This window comes from Sphaerodactylus townsendi, linkage group LG09 (assembly GCF_021028975.2).
Source record: "Sphaerodactylus townsendi isolate TG3544 linkage group LG09, MPM_Stown_v2.3, whole genome shotgun sequence".
Classification (NCBI taxonomy): domain Eukaryota; kingdom Metazoa; phylum Chordata; class Lepidosauria; order Squamata; family Sphaerodactylidae; genus Sphaerodactylus; species Sphaerodactylus townsendi.
In genome coordinates, this window is record NC_059433.1 from 22,623,450 (window position 1) to 22,638,812 (window position 15,363).

The 15,363-nt window shown below is 42.8% G+C and overlaps 1 protein-coding gene across 1 annotated transcript in view; it reads right to left on the reverse strand.

Annotated features, from left to right (window-relative positions):
- Positions 1-15,363, reverse strand: part of BMP6 (bone morphogenetic protein 6) — a 186,592-nt gene that overhangs the window by 23,976 nt on the left and 147,253 nt on the right. The window lies entirely within an intron of this gene.

The following is a 15,363-nucleotide window of genomic DNA, read 5'->3' on the forward strand; positions in this document are numbered from 1 at the left end:
CCATCTCTGAGCTTCTATCCCAATTACTTCAGTGATTTGTACCACTCATGTAGTGTCGGAGTGGAAATTTCGACAAGTTGTTGAATATAATGACATCAATCTTGCCACCCTTAAAACATGATGCCATTGACAGGCTAAAAAAGATGGTAATAGCAGTCAGAAAGCACAGTTTTTTAAACAAGGGGATAGATTTTGTTTGTTTGTTTTCCTAAGGGTGAATTTACAAACAGATAGCTGTGTTTCATGCTCCCAGTGTGGCCTCAAAGAAGCAGCTTTCTCAATAGTTCTTCATCCACAACTCAGTACTCAATATATACAGAAAGATAAAAGTTAACAAAGTAGTGGAGCTGTAGCAACATCTTGTTGAAGCTGTAATACCAAAATGTTTGGCAATAATTGTAAAACACTGCAATTTTTTTCTTTCTTTTCTCTCTCTCTGGCTGATTCCACATGGGCCAAAAACAGCGGCCAAATAAATAAATAAATAAATAAATAAATGGGGTTGGGTTCTGTTAAATCCTGTGGGATTAACAAATAAAGATTCACATGGTATATTTCTTGCTGGATTAGTTAATTCAGACAGTAGATGTGGAATCACGTGTTTGAACTCTCACATTTAAAAAAACCCAGGATATGGAAAACTAGTGGGTTAGATTCCATGATCTATTAGTGGAAATTGCTGATGGTTGCCAGTCTTCATGGCTTTCCCTTCCTGTCAACAGCCATTTCTAATCCTGACATTTTATTCCCAGTATCATGGAACCTGTGTGGAGTAATAGTCATGCAGGTCAGGTGGCTGCAGTTGGGAAGAGGGATAATAATCACTACCTCTTGCGTTAGTGGCACTCCTCTGGCACAAGAGAAAAGAGAAAGTAATTTTGGCCATTTCCCCCCTCCCCACTACAGCCTTGACCTGTAAGGGTACTATTCTATGCAGATCCTGTAGTCCAGGAATAATTTTTTCCACATCTGGAAATGACTACTTGGTGGGGGAGCTGGGAAGATTGGGGATTCTTGTGTATACCTGGCACAGCCCCCTTCCGCACACGCAGAATAATGTGTTTTCAAACCACTTTCACAACGGTTTGCAAGTGGATTTTGCTATTCCGCACAGCTTCAAAGAGCACTGAAAACAGTTTGAAAGTGCATTATTCTGCATGTGCGGAAGGAGCCATAGTCTTTATGAGGGATCCCACCCACTGTGTCAGGGAGAACCTTGCCATTTGACATGCTTTAAAAACATTTTAAGCAGAAAGGAAGCATTGACACATGATCCTCTGTATGTAATCTGAAGTGGTACATTTCAGCAAGAAATCCTCCACATGATACTGCTGATCCTGCAGCATGGGGCCAAAATTATGACTAATGTTTTGTTATACAAATTTTATTTCATTTTTTTTAAGTTGAAGGAAGGGCAAACAACCAGAACGCTCAGACGGCATGTTATTGCTTGGTTAGGTGAATGGTCATTAAGGGTAATGGAAGGATCTTCATGGAACTGTGGATGATAGAGCAGTGCAATAAGATCTTCCCCCAGTATGGCTTGGATCCTGCATAGATTTCCACAGGCTCAAAGAGGGAGGGGTAATTTTCATTGTTTCCCCTCCCCCAGTTTCCCATGGCAACCCCAAATGTCCATTGCAATGCTGCTTCTGGGGGTTGCGGAGCCCCTAGGAAGAGCTGTGTGGGGGGTGGGGTGGAATCAGAGGTCTGCTGCTCGGGATGGGGGAACAATAGAAATCTATGTGGGACACAAATATATGCAAATTTGTAACTGCTTCCCTTAAGTAATATATAGAGTGTGCCCCTTCCCAAATTAAATTGAATCAGGTTGAAATCTGTCATCCATACATAAAACTCTGACAAGGGCATACTGCCACTGGCATTGGGGGCAGTGCGGTGTAATGGTTAAGAGTGTTGGATTAGGATCTGAGAGACCCAAGTTCAAATCCTTACTTGTGCCATGGTCGCGCTCACTGGATGACTTTGGGCCAGTGACACTTTTTCAGTCTAACCTACCTCAAAGGGTTTTTGTGAAAATAAAAGAGAAGAAAGAATGATGTAACCTGCTTTGGGTGTCCATGGGAGAGAAAGGTGTGGTGTAAAATAATTAAATAAATGCACTTGCTTTTAGAAGAAGAAGAAGAGGAGGAGGAGGAGGAGGAGGAGGAGTTTGGATTTATATCCCCCCTTTCTCTCCTGTAGGAGACTCAAAGGGGCTTACAATCTCCTTGCCCTTCCTCCCTCACAACAAACACCCTGTGAGGTGGGCGGGGCTGAGAGAGCTCCGAGAAGCTGTGACTAGCCCAAGGTCACCCAGCTGGCGTGTGTGGGAATGCCCAGGCTAATCTGAATTCCCCAGATAAGCCTCCACAGCTCAGGCGGCAGAGCTGGGAATCAAACCCGGTTTAATTAACACAGTCTAGGAATTGGCACGCTTACTCGTATTTATGGCTTAGCTGATGGAAGTATATTTTCTTACTGATGTTTCTCTCAACAATCTGGATACTTACCCAGATTTCAGAAATGTATATTTCTAAACTGCACTTTTATTTTCATTTATTTTTTTAAAACAGTCTTTTAAATAAAATGGTGGGGGCCATTGGTGTGAGGCCAGTGGCCTGGATAGACTGAACTAGGGAGTGAAAAGGAACGTCCATCAATCTAGACAGAGAAACTGCAGGAGGACTGATATTAATCTGCCGTGTTATTCTGCTGTCTTGTACTTCACATGTGATATCTATTAGAATTACAGTGTGAGCTTTTATGGAAAGAGGTTACATGTTTTTCCATCTGTAATTCAGAGGTGCCTTGCACAGATAAATAAACGACAATGATAGAGGTTGGAGCCCCAAGGGGTTAAGATGATTTTTTTAAAAAAACAACAACACATCACTGTAGAACTGAAGACAACATCATTTTCAGTGTTAGGTACAACTGTTCAAAACTCAGAGGACCAATGTACACTGAAAAACAGGTCTGTGCCAAGATAAGTAAAGTGTAAACAATAAGATGGCCTTTCCAGATCGCAACTTCACAAACGCTTCTTATTGCCAGCACTAAATCTATAATTTTTTTTTCATTCATGCACTGTCTTTCTTATCAGGAAATGGAAATTCAGAGGAGAGCTACATCTTATGCACAGTTCTGTGAGCTTTTAAAACGATGCTTTATAGTTTGAACAATGTAGCTGCCAACACAGCAATTAAAAAAAGAAAAACTAGGGTGGCGCTTCACCCTGTTTTCTGGCCGAACAAAAAATACTTCCAAGCTGTTTTTACCTGCATTAGAAAAAAAATTATTGCAAACCTGGACATCCCGAACTTGGCAGAATGATTGTGCAGGGAATACAGAGAAGAGTCGCATAGGACAATGCAGCTGACATGTTTAAATCTGCTTTAAAGTGTATTTGAGATGAAGGTAATAGATGGAATGGGAGCAGGCAGCAGAGGCAGAGTGCTCAAAGGGACATGCGGGGTCACATGGCCCCAGGCGCATGCCAGCTGGTTATGTGGTGGATGGAGAATCGCCCCCTACACCTCTCCCATTGGCCCTGCCCCACCAGAATGCTCCTTTGACTGATGGAGGCTCTGCCGGCTGAAGGAGCTGCCTGGCGGGGCCGAGGGGTGCCCGGCGGCAGTCCAGCCAGGTAAATGGGCCGGGGGGATGCCCCAAGCCGGTTATGACCCAGGCACCATCCCCCCCCCCCCAATGCCTCTGGCAGGCAGTGTATGGTCTAATAGTTCTGTCCTACACGGCATGTTTTTCCCCTGATCCATACAGCAGCCATGCACCTTCCGCACATGCGGAATAATGCACTTTCAATCCACTTTCAATGGACTTTGCTGCTGGATTTTACTGTGCGGAATAACAAAATCCACTTGCAAACAAATGTGAAAGTGGATTGAAAGTGCCTTATTCTGCATGTGCGAATGTGCTCTAATTCAAGGGAAAACCTTTTCAGGGAGAAGTCATTGGCAGTCCAAATACAACTTGGGGGCATATATATTGTGGGACAGGTGATAGTCCAACGTTGTATATGCCTCCAATCCTAGACTATAATCTTAGACTGTGTGAAATTGAACATACATGATAGGCACTGACGCATACTCAAAATGCAAGTAAATGAGTTTGAAGTGATGGAAATTGTTCAAGATAAGAAAGTCTCGTGCGAGCTTGTTTTCTTCTTGTATCCAGAAGTTTATCTGAAACAAGCAAATGGCCCCTCTGTTCTTCCAGAGCTTCAGAGCTCCCTCTGTACCAAGTGATAAGTTATGTCGCAAGCTCTGTCTGCCAATTGTTTTTGGCAAAGGGTCCAAGAAAGACTATTGTTGTTGCTGACTGTTATCTCTGCCTCCAACTCTACTTGGCTGAAATGCAGATCTGTCTCATTGGTGTTGGAAACCAGTTTTTGAAACTCTGGATGAGTCAGCTCATTAACAAACAAGGAAATGGGAACCGGCCTTAACAAAATATGTACATATAATAGTTTATTGGATGCAGTGTTTGTCCTCATAGCTGTGACACAGTTTTATCTCATTCCACAGTCTTCCTAACAAAGGAGTGAAGAGGTCAATGGTTTATCAAATTTAGATCAGGGTCAATGTTGATGTATTACTTACATAGTACAGAAAATATTTGAAGCATTTTTGCTGGTAAGGATGACGATGCTCAGGAATGTGGGTGCTATGTTATGTTTTAGTACCAGAATTTGCTCTGCTCCAGTAATACAGAGATTCTCTTTTCTCAGGAACCAGAGTGTTTTCCAGATACTAGTTTTTGTGGACTAGAACTATGTAAACTTGAAAATAGTCTCTCTCCACAATATATTTGTATCACTCAGCCAGAAGGGCTTCAGTGTACTTGAACTTTTGAGCTCTGACCGTATGAGATCATTGGGGGAGGGAGAAGTAACAGAGGTGTTTCCTAATATATATGAGACACCAATACAACAACAAATATAAAATATATACAGACACTTGTTTCTTTTCCGTATCAATGAAAAGGGTGCATGAGATTGTTATCATACCTTGGTTAACATTAACATCAGTTGCTAGATTCAATCGCAGACTTCCATTTAAGTGGTGTCTTACTTGAAGAATCTGTGATGTTAAGAAACATATCTCAGTGGAGACCTGCAAAGGTGTCTGGGGTCCCCCAGATACCTGCAAAGGTAGACCAGGGATCCACAAGTCCTTTGCCACTATTTTTTAAGGACAGGGACTCTCCAGGAGAAGGAAACAGAAATGGCTTCCCCCTCTTTTGAAGAATGGTAGCTAGTGCCAATCTGCACTCACCTACTTAGCTTCAGAGCACTAGATAGAAATGGTGCTAATTGATCATTGGGGTCCAATAGTTCAGCCTTAGGAATGGTTACAATTCTTCTGCAGCCATCAGTTACTTCTGTGGCAAAATGTCCCTGCAGTGCCTTGTTTTCATCACAGTGAATGAGGAATTGACTCAGCATGCCCAGGTCTCAAGCTGCTAGACCACATTGAAGAGTTCCCTGTCACCAACAGGCTATTAGAAGAATTTCAGTCTGACTACCTACAGTCAGACCATGTGTTCAAATTCAGACTCTCTTCCCTTTGTTTTAAGCCACCACAGGTGTAGGGAAATCTCACTGGTGCTTTGGAAATTTCACTGATGAGAAAGATTCCCAGCCAGGCAGACTGTTCATGTCTTACACTGTGATAAGTGTGAGCCAAAGAACGAGGCTTTGTGCATGGTTGCAAAGACCAAAGAGCTCCAATTTCAGAAAAATGTAAAAAATTGTATTTTACTATATAAGCAGTCGTTGGATACCAAAAACAAAAATGTTCAGTTGAACAGCAAAAAAGGTACAGCAGAGAAAAATCAAATAGGTACAAATGCAATTCTTTTCCCCTATGTCTAAAACTTACCTCTGTAATTGTATAGATAGACAGATGGAGTTCCAGCTTTCTTGGTCAAGTTCTATTAATCTCAGTTTTACCTTCTTTTTCCATATAATTGGTCACCTGTCTTCAGATCATACCCCTGTGTTTCCTTCGGATTCCCCATAAAGTCTCAAGCGTGCCTCTGTGTGTGTTAAGCATGAATGGCTGCCTTTCTCTTCTAGGAACATTTCTTTTTCCCACAACTCCAAAAGACCTTGTCCTCAGCTAATTCCACTGGAGTGGATGAAGAAAAAGACAAGAGCTTTATAGTAACTTCTAAGATTGTAGAGGTCCTCCTTACTTATGTGTTGTCAGGATTAGGGTTCTCAAGGTACCTTCATTATCATCATTACCACCCCAAATTCTGAAGCTTGGAATTAAAAAGGAATTGGTGGGGGGAAGGGGGACACAGCTGGCTTTGTTTTGGCCAGGCTGCATGTAACTGAGCTTAACTCCTCAGCATTCACAGATTGTACACCCAACATTCATAAAGCTAATTGGAAAAAAATTATACAAATATTTGGGGTGTCCGGTCCTTTTACCGCAACTTCCACTATGGAACTGAAGTCCACATCCAGGTGGGACCTGAGGATGACCTGGAATTACAGCTCATCTCCAGACAATAGAGGTCGTTTCCCCACTTACCTGGTACTGCGTGCTACTCTCCCCAAGTAGCGCGGGGTCCCGCGGTACCTCTTTACTACAGGCAAACAACGAAAGCCGCCTAATGCTGCCGCTGTCGGCCCTCAACGCGACGCCATCCGGCGCCCTCAAAATGGTATTTTTGATGATCTCGCCGCGAGAGCTGCCAAGTTGTGGAAGCCCGAGCCCCAGAAATGACGCGCACTGGGAGTAGCAAGCAGCAAAGGGTGGTCGAGGTAAGTGGGGAAACAACCAGAGATCAGTACTCCTGGAGAAAAGGGTTTGACTTCTTTAAAGCCAATAGTTCTCATTGAAAACCAAGGTGGATTATAAAATATGAAACAGAGAAGAAGAAGGAGAAGGAGAAGGAGAAGGAGGAGAAGGAGAAGGGGGGGGGGTTGGATTTATATCCCACCTTTCTCTCCTGTAAGGAGTCTCAAAGCAGCTTACAAACTCCTTCCCTTCCTCTCCCCACAACAGACACCTTATGAGGAACATGGGGCTGATTCTGAGAGAACTGTGACTGGCCCAAGGTCACCCAGCAGGTTTCATGTGTAGCAGTGGGGAAACAAATCCAATTCACCAATAAGAGTCTACCACTCATGTGGAGAAGTAGGGAATCAAACCTGGTTCTCCAGATTAGAGTCCACCACTCTTAGCCACTATACCACGCAGACTATGGCAGTTTAGGAGTACAGTGAAAATTTAACTTTTAATTCCTTTAAACTCAGGTGAACACAAATTGTTTCACCTAAAATGAAAATGGCTTTCACAAGACCCTGCCCTTAGTGTTAAAACTGCACAATGGATAAATTTTTACAACTTTACAAGTTAAGGCTTTTTCTTCTCTGAAAGCAGGAGGTTATCCTCCTCATCTCCAAATCCAAAAGGACAGGCAAGCTGTGTTTATTAAGTTGAATGATTTGGGTTTTGAAAGAAAAGGGAAAAACACATTAGACTTCCTTGTGCAGGCTGGAGTTTTCTGCTCCAGATGGCCACACTGTCCAAGCACAGCAATTATCCTAACATTTTCCAATAGCAGCTTGGAAACTGCTTGATCCTGTTGCCAACTTGAATTGACAATAAACGATCTGGTCTTTCCTTGCCCTCTCTTCCTGCCCTATCCTTACAGGCATTAAGCTGAACAAACAGTCAGCAAGTTAACTGAATCTTCATAATTAGCATTTGTGAACCCGATCGGTATAATGTATAGAGATGTAGAAAGTACTTAGCAGTTCAGTCAGCATGAAATAAAAGAAGAGGTGAACTGAGACATGGCCTGGAAGTCTCATTAGTGGCAGCACTGGGGACAGATAATAACAGTTTCCCATGGTGGTGGGATTCAAACTGTGGCGTAGCGCCAATGGGGCTGGATCATTACTTACCGGGTGGGTCACATTCCTTGGGTGGGCTGTGGCAAGAATACGTTACCGTCCTTAAGCGAACGCATCGCACGAGGCAATAGGCTGCCACAATACTAAAAAAAATTCCTGCTAGACTGTTTTCAAGTTCTTATACGCCAAGGCCATTGCTGAGAGAGGAGGTAACTAAGGCAAAAATCACGTGGCAAAATCACCAATTAGTAACCCCCTCTTGGCACACACAAATAATTAGTAACCTACTCTCGGGAACCTGTGAGAACCTGCTGGATCCCACCTCTGGATAGTATGGTATAACTGACTTTGATATAGGACACAGGTGTCAAACTCGCGGCCCCCTCCAGATGTTATGGACTACAGTTCCCATCATGATGGGAACTGTAGTCCATAACATCTGGAGGGCCGCGAGTTTGACTAGTTTGAATTAGGAAGACACAAGTTTAAATCTATTTTCAGCCATGATATCTTCTGGATGATCCCCATTACTGTCTCACCATGCGGTTGCAGAATTGTGCAGAACAAGTTGTGATTTTGAAGGAGGACAGGGGCAACATTTGACTTCTATGCCTATTTTGCTCTGTGTTGGTGATAGCAATTCTAAGCCTCTCGCTCTTCTGGCTGATCTGCCCTGATAACCCTCAAATACTCAAACTCCCTTCCTGCACATGGACAACAAATAATGGTTTTGCAGCCCAATCCAGCATGATGCCTGGGTGGCCAGAGACGGTGCTGCTGTTGTGCTCCTCAGATGCCTCCAGAGGGTTCAATAGGCTTTTGCCACCAAAAAAAGTCCAAGCCCTGGGTGCTGGTGTCCTAGCAGGCAAAGCCTGGGTGGGAGCCAACCAATGTTGGCTCCACCCCCACCTCTGGAATGCTACCATGATGCCGGCAGAGATGGTGGGGATGGCAGGAGCACTGATGCAGCACTCTGCACCATCTCTGGCCATTGTGGAGGACCGTGGTGGCTGCCTGACAGCAAATTTGCTCCTCCACCAGGGTAAGTGCCTGGGAAGGGCAAATCTGCCAGCATAGGGCCCTTCACAACTACCTTCACTTCGCCACCCCCGGATTGGGCCGCTAGTCAAATATGTGAGGTATAAATGCGGCTACCTTCAAATCACTATTATTTTAATTAATTAACTTAAATTATGACTAATATGGCAATGTTATAATTGAGAAAAAACCTAGAACAAATCATGTCATCGCATATTGACCGTTATCAATTTCCCGTTTGATATACTGCCCCTCACCCAAAGATGATACCATGAGGTGGTGATCAACACAATAACAAGCAGGTTCTCGCTACAGGTTCCCGGTGAGTAGTGGGTTACCACCACTTTCCAGTGGTATCCAGCAGGGGGTTACTTAACGGGTGATTTTGCCATGTGGATGTTTGGCTCAGTTTCACGCCTCCTGAGGGCCCCAGCAGCAGCACTCCAGAACTTCTGAAGCAGCGCTCCAGCAGGAGTGCACCGGCTTTTGCGCAGCCTGCTCTTCTGCATGCATCGCTGTTTTCGGTCTTCCAAGGACTGCGCAGCTCTCCAAGATCCCGCAGGGGCCGAATAGCTGGTGCCATAGCCTTTGCACGCAGGAATGCCCCAGGGCTGTAAAGGCCCTGCCCCGGGTTCAGGCTTCAGCCACTTATCATTGGCGCTATTTACAATTTGCGAATCCCACCACCATGGGAACCTGTTACTAAAATTTTTGGATCCCACCACTGGATGATACCCCTCACTAATGGACACATTACGTCTCACGTCAGAAAGAAGATAAGAAGTTACAACCATCCAGTAATCATGAACAAGGCTCCAGATATCTGTTGCTTGTGAAGACCAAGAAAAGATGGCAAGCTACAAATGATTCAGGCCAGCCAGTTTCTCCTTAACTATCTGGTAGTTCTTGGTTACTCATTCTACTCTTTCATGGTGCGTTGCCAAGTGATTTGAAATGTTTTACTTTCTGTATATGTTGCTCAGCACACTTTGAGTCAATTCTGACCAAACCCCTCCAGCCCAACAGTCTTGTCATTCTGTACTTTGAAGAATCCCCATATAAACCCTGGGAGGAAAAAGCTTTTTGTCTCCCTTAGTCTTGCAAACACATCAACTAGAATAGTCTCTTGTATTCTATATGAACGGAGTTCCTGTTTTTCTGCAATGGCATTCCAATTCATACAATTGCTAAATGGCAAGCAATTAACAAATTATATACCAAGGATGGTACCAAGCAAAGCTGCATGTTGGCATTTTACTGGCTTTGCAAATGTACTGAGGATCAGTGGTGTAGCGGCAAGGGGACAGGGGGTGCGATGCACCAGGCACGTGTTGGTGCGAGAGTGTGGCGGGCATGGTGGGGGCGTTCCAGTTCGTGGCAGGTGGGGGCGTGGCAGGGGCGCAGGGCATGCTGAGGGTTCTTGTTGAAGAGATCTACATTATATCATATTCTTATGGGAACATCTTTAGCATTTATGTGCTAAAAGGTAATACCCAGACTGCCAACCTATTGTGTTAGTTAATGACCATATGATAGCATTTGTTGATAAATTCTGCTATCTTGACAACCTGCTGTTGCTGAAATACATACATAGCTACCCAGGTAGGTTAAGCAAATATTTCCTTTAGAAAATGGCCTCACTGTCTTTGGGATAACCACTGAATATTGAATAGTCCAACCTGGAAATTTGCTGCGAGGTTGGTTCTTTCCATGATACAGGGGCCAGAAATGGATTCAGTGATTCTATTCCCATTCTACTTGGAACCACAAGGAAAGGCAGGGTATAAATGTTTTAGCAAATAAATGATAATAAAGTCCCTATGGTAAATTCACTAGTTTCCTTTCAAGGACAGAACGCCGGCAGTTTTTACTGTCTGTAATAACACATTTCCAAATGAATAAATTGAACAGCTCAGGGGTGCAGATATACTCAGCAAGTAACAATCCCACATTAAAGCAACACCTTTACCATAAAGCCCTATAGAAGCCGCCTGCAGCCGAAAGATAACTGCTTGTAGCAACTTCTTAGGAAGTCTCAGATATGCGACTTGCATTTAAACGTTTTACACAAAGAATGGCCTAGCAAAGTGGTGGCGAACCTATGGTGTTCCAGATGTTCATGGACTAAAATTCCCATCAGTCCCTGCCAGCATGGCCATGCTGGCAGGAGCTGATGGGAATTGTAGTCCATAACATCTGGAATGCCAGAGGTTCGCCACCATGGGCCTAACAGAATGTATAATCAAGGACAAAGCTACTCCAAACATAGAGAGAGAACCATTTTTTGTCATATAAGAGCTTGGCTGTAAAAATACTTACTATTCTTCTGTTAAGAATTCTGGATAGTTTTTACATGCTTTCCTTGTGGAGGATTGTGGGGAATATAAAAATGCTGGTAGCTGCAGGTCTCATCTAGGCAAGTGGAAAGGCACACTTGCTTCACTGTACTACTGAAAAAAAAAACCCCTATAAAACTGATCCAGTTGTGTCTATGTGTGGGTATGTAAAACTTTACAGCGTAAATCTCATATAGGTGGGCTGCTGTTCAACAGTGGCACAAGTCCAAAGCCTCCTAATTCACAGAACTACTTTTATGGGTTTTTGGACCCTGGCCATTATCTAGAGTTATAGGGCTATAAATGTCCTCTTTAGTTTATTATCTCTCAGAGCTCTTAAATACTCCTCACCATAGGCAAGGCTATCAAACAATTCAAAGAAAATCTTAAATCAGTCAGTCATATGTGTTTTAGACAATTAATTAAGCCATTGGTCAATTAAGTCTGTATACTACTACTATCTATAAAACATCTCATAAACTGTGCTATACAGTAATCCTATCAACCTTGACGGCAGGGGGTATTACCCTCTGGCGAAGATATATATCACAGCGAGTATAAGAGTGAGGACAACGTTAAAAAAAAGAGAGAAGGTTCATGACAGAGGTAAGCGAAAGCATTCTTTCGATTTTAAAGCGCCGTGTGCACTTATCGATGGCATTTCGGAGCGCATGGTATTGATAGAGATTGCCCTTCCAAAACGGCACCCACAGCTTTTGTAAGTTCTTAAAAATATTAACCATTTGTCAATTTCTAGTCAATGAAATGCAGCACTTTCAGTGGAAAGGTTTTTCAATTAATTAATCATATTGATTAAAAGTTGCATCTGAGAGAAAAAGTTTGTGGTACCTCCAGAGCAGGGGTCTGCAACCTGTGGCTCTCCAGTTGTTCGTGGACTACAATTCCCATCAGCCCCTGCCAGCATGCCCAATTCGCCATGAGGAAGACAATATATTCTCCAGCCTGCCTCTCTAGTCCTGCATTGGGGCTTCCTCCTTGATCAGCAAGCTGGGGACAAAAAACTCCCACGATAGCAACTCCCCTCCGAAGAGGAGGGATACAGCAGTGCTCTCTCGGTTTTGGACGTCACTGACAACACATATGCTAAAAACATGGGCCACCACTGAAATAGGAAAGTGGCATGTACAAGATTTGGATTAGGGTTAGGGTAGCCATGTTGGTCCGAATGGGCAGAAAAAGGTTTCATTCCAGCTGCACCTTTATTTTATTTTTTAAATTTTTAAAATTTTATTAAAGTTAAAATATATACATATTATATAAACATGTTACAGTAAATGACAATAAAAAACAAGAAAGAAAAAAGTAAGAAAAAGAAAAAAAGTAGAAAAAAGAAAAAAGAAAAGAAAAAATAGATAAAAATCTTATTATCTAACATCTTTCCTACCATCCAACACCTCTCCTACAAAATTTATACAGAATAATTCGTATCTCATTAAACTAAAATGACTTCACAAGTGAACTCTGTTGACTTTATCTTCGTCCAGTACGTTGATGTAATTAATCTGTCGTTCTAAATTCCAAAAGGAGAAAGGAAAAAAACACCATATACTTATGGCTTCTATCTCTAAAAAAGAAAATAACGTCCTCAAATATCTGATGTATATCTTCCTATCTTACTATAATTATCACTTATATATCTCTTAATACAATACAATTTTCATATACATATTCTTACATCTGCACCTTTAAGACCAACGAAGTTTTATTCTTGGTATGAGCTTTCATGTGCACGCACACTTCTTCTGATGTACTACTGTACAACTATGTACAGAACTTCCTATATGACAATCACATATTTATTTCATGCATGTAGTGCAAGGCCTGTCTGCCTAATAACCCGTCTCTTATTCCTTGGTTCTTCCAAAATTTGTATTGTCTCTTGCACCTCAAGAGGCAATATGCTTTGAAATACGGCAAACTGTCTACTTGAAAACAGGCTGGAGTTTTACAAAAACTATCATACACATTTTGGCCTACATCATACACCTGGAGTTGTGTCATCTGGCAACACCTCCCAGGCAACACCATCTCCTCTTCCTTTCTGTATTAAGGGAAATGATAGCCTCCTCATTGAGGCGGGCCTCCTGAAATCAAATACTAATTAGACATTAATGGAAATAACAATGTAATATTCGGGATAGATATAGCAATGGGTTTGGGGCAGGAAACCAAGTAGTTATATGTAGTGGGTATCCTTTGTGGTTTATGTAGTTCAGAATTTTGAGTGACGGTTCACTGTTTTGGTTTGTATTGTATTATCTTAGTTGCGTTGTAGCTGATAAAAAAAAATAACCTGGATAGCTTTAAAAGGGGCTTGGACAGATTTATGGAGGAGAAGTCGATTTATGGCTACCAATCTTGATCCTCTTTGATCTGAGATTGCAAATGCCTTAACAGTCCAGGTGCTCGGGAGCAACAGCCGCAGAAGGCCATTGCTTTCACATCCTGCATGTGAGCTCCCAAAGGCACCTGGTGGGCCACTGCGAGTAGCAGAGTGCTGGACTAGATGGACTCTGGTCTGATCCAGCTGGCTTGTTCTTATGTTCTTAATAAAGATCATTATTTTTTAAAAAGCATGAAAGGGTGAGCTACAGCATGTCAAGGAGCTTCTATACCCCCACCATCAAGGCTGTTGCAGGAATGTCTCAGCTGGCCCCAGTGTTGGGATTCAGCAGGTTTGCACCACTTTGCCAGAACCGGTTGTTAAAATTGTGCTGGAAAACAACCAGTTGTTAAATTATTTGAATCCCACCACTGGAACCGCTTGTTAAATTATTTGAATCCTACCACTGGCTGGCCCTGTTGATAGTTAATAGAAACTATAGATTCTGGAATGACAGCTGCTGGAAGGGAAATAAAGAAAAATACTCAGTTTGATTTGAGTTATTTCTCACCCAAGTTTCGTGTGGTTCTTCAGTCGAGGTCAGTCGTTCATTCGGTCATGGCAGTTTCATAAAAGTTGTGTTCCACGGGAGGCTGTTATGTCTGTCATCCGGTGGCCGGACATGGGAGCAGACTGAGCCCAATTAGCGGACAGCGTGCCCATCCGGTTGGCTAGCTGCACTGTCTTGCGCGTCCTACGCAGTACCGCAGCCGAGCCTCGAAACAGAAAACTCCTCAGGGCACTAAAAGTACCAGCAGCCAACTTGTTTCAGCTATTTAGTTTAATGACACATGGGTGGGTTGGGGTGACTGAGCCTTTTTCCTATTTGGGGTTTTTATGGCTTGGGTTGAACTCAAGCAGTTGGCAATGGCCTGGCTAGACAGCAGTTTTCTTTGTTTTGTTTTTTTTTCCCCTGAGAGAATATGAAACGTCCTTTAGGACACCTTTGGCTTGAAACTGTGGTCAGCCCTTTTTCTTCACCAGAAAGCGTGACAGGGGCATGACCAAGAAAATGGCTCAAGGACTTTAGTCGTCTTTGTATGCTTACCCTTGGGGTGCCTTGCCTTAAGACCTTTACCTACTTCATTCATTCCTGTTCCCGGCTGCCCTTCAGACTGTACAATGAAGTCCTCTGAGTTCTGACATTCCTCTTTTCCACCTTGTCTCTTGACTGTGCTTTCTTTCAGCATGCCTTAAATCAAAGACTGAACAGCTAAGTTTTTTTAAAAAAAATAGAAAGAGAAATGGAAATTTTTGCACTTTTTTCATTATAGTAGAAGAGATTAATCAGAAAAGGCAGATTTGGAGCTGTTTTCATGGAGAAAGTTAACTAATTCCTTCCAAAGGCTATAACAGTACTTTCAAAACTGTGTTCCAAGAAAGCTTATCAGAGGTCCTTCAATGAAAAGACCAATAGAGGTGGACAAGGTTCCCTGAAATGTATCTTGCTGAACACTACCAATCATACCTAAAAATGTGCAGCTTCAAGGAAATACTGGATGTACACTGAGGTGTACTATGAATCCACAGGAAGGCTCAATAGACCCACATGAACTGAGAATACATACCATAATGCAGTATTAGGTGCTCTTCACATACCCAAATTCCATCTCCTCCAGTCCCAAAAGCCTTCATCCATCCATCCATCCATCCATCCATCCATCCATCCATCCATCCATCCATCCATCCAT